Raw genomic sequence first — 2,075 nt, 5'->3', positions numbered from 1 at the left:
AGCAGGAAACATGCTAAATCCATGAGAAATCCATTCAATGAGGAAGATCATCTTGCACAAGAAACAAATGCTTGTACACTTCCCTGTCACTCGACAATTCCTGGGGACTGGAGGAGTTGAGAAGTGAGGAAATGTACTCCATGCCTTCCCCAGACCAGGGTAACCCCTTTTCCCACCACTTCACTCCTAGTTGAACAGCAGTTGTGTGTGTGTCCCCCCCCGAACTAGGATGATGTGCCCACACTTGCACAAAATGAATATTTAAAAAATGCCTTGGGTAGCAGAGTTTAACTAGCTCATTTTAAAGAACAGAAAGAATGAGCTGGAGTTTAACACATGATAACTGGTTGGTAGCAAGGCCCTGTTTTCCTTTTCTTTTATCATTATGCTTGTTGATTCTCTTTATGCTTTACTTTCCTCCATCCTCAACTCTCTAAGCTGCACTCCCCATTGCAGAGTCCAAGCTACCAAGTAATCATCAACTTCTTGACTCCTGCTCTTGCACTGAGGAATGCCTTGTGTGGAAAACCTGTGACCAAAATGATTTCCTTACTACAAACTCATTCTCTCCTCCTTCACTTGTGCTTTCTTCTTAGCTAGGTGGCATTCTCTTTCCAATTTAATTGGATCTATTTTCTTAATCGCACCCACTTTTTCACCAGTTTTGACTCAAACTCCATCCATAGAGGATCTTACTGGTTGCTTCCAAAAGAAAGTTGACAAAATATGACGTGGCCTTCCTTCTCCCCTCTGCTTGTCCACATACCTGTAATCTTTCCTTCTCTTCCCCCTCCATGTGCCTGGGTGACCATCAGACTTCACTTAACAATCACTACGTTCTCCCCCCTCCCATTACCTTTCCTGTTTTTCTTTAGCCTTTAACTCGTCTGCCCTTTTACCCTTGTAGCACAAATATACTTTGTCCTCTCTCATGTTAAAAAGCCAACTTGTGAACAACATACCTTTCCTGATGCTGCCTCAAACTCCTTTCCATGTTGAAGCTCAATGAATGTGCTATGTATACAATTGCTACCTGAAGTTTTCCTCTATTTCCATTGTGCGCCTTATCTAATACATTTTTTATCCCATCCAATACACTGAAAACAGTATAAGCAAGAGCCTTTGATGACTTTCTCTTACTCAATTTCAGAAACCTGAATCTTAGTCATCCTCACCCTCTTTGACCTGTCAGTTCCCTTCGACAGCATTGATGACATCTTGACATCTAATCTTCTTTGCCTTTCATGACAATTGTCTCTCCTGGCTCTTCTACAAGTCTAATTACTCTTACAGCAAATATTTCATGGGATCCTCTCCATTCCTCCTCCAACTTTTTGTGATGTTTCCTCAGGGTGCTTTCTCAGGTCCCCTTCTCATCTCCTGTCATTTATCTCTGGATAATCTCATCCGCAAACACGAATTCAACTGCCATCCCAATATGGATGACTTACAGGTAGGGATCTACCTAAGTTGCAGTGAGTGAAAGGAATTTTTATGGAGCACTCTCAGCTCGTGGAGCCAATTTTGTGTCATTTTTATGAGCCTGCCCATAACCCCTCATTGGCTGAGGAGGTCATCTGTTGTGAGGTCCTTCCCCTCACTGCTGATTGGCTGAGAGGACTGTCCATCATGCAGCCCCGCCTCTGCTGATTGGGCAGGGGAGGCTGCTGATTGGGCAGATGGGAGGCTGAAAATTCTAGTACAGGGGCAGGCAATTATTTTGGCTGGAAGGCTGCTTAGGGTTGCATGGGTAGCCCCGCCCCCTGGTCGCCACATTAAGACTGTAAGTCCCACCCCCCTAACCAGTGACCTTTGCCACCAGAACTCCCTCCCCTTACCCCCCCAGAAATACTTCTTTTAGGAGGGGAGTTGCCATCTTAGAATCAGAAAAAAACCAAATCATTCACTGTAAGTCAAACACCTACTATAACATTTTAATTTTATTACAAAAATATTTTTGTCATGATTTGTGTTGTGTATATAGAGTTGATCACATAATAACTCAAAAATAAATTCTTAGTCTTGTACATTGTGGTGTGTGTGGGGGGGGTGGTGGGGGCTGGGGGGGGGGTGGG

General features: G+C 43.8%; 1 protein-coding gene across 1 annotated transcript in view; it reads right to left on the bottom strand.

The window, feature by feature from the left end:
• The window catches only part of PDS5A (PDS5 cohesin associated factor A), a 131,637-nt gene that overhangs the window by 89,505 nt on the left and 40,057 nt on the right, over window positions 1–2,075 (bottom strand). The window lies entirely within an intron of this gene.

Source organism: Alligator sinensis, unplaced genomic scaffold (assembly GCF_000455745.1).
Source record: "Alligator sinensis unplaced genomic scaffold, ASM45574v1 scaffold246_1, whole genome shotgun sequence".
Classification (NCBI taxonomy): Eukaryota; Metazoa; Chordata; order Crocodylia; family Alligatoridae; genus Alligator; species Alligator sinensis.
The sequence above is the reverse complement of the archived record's forward strand: the minus strand, read 5'-3'. Positions and strand labels throughout refer to the sequence as shown.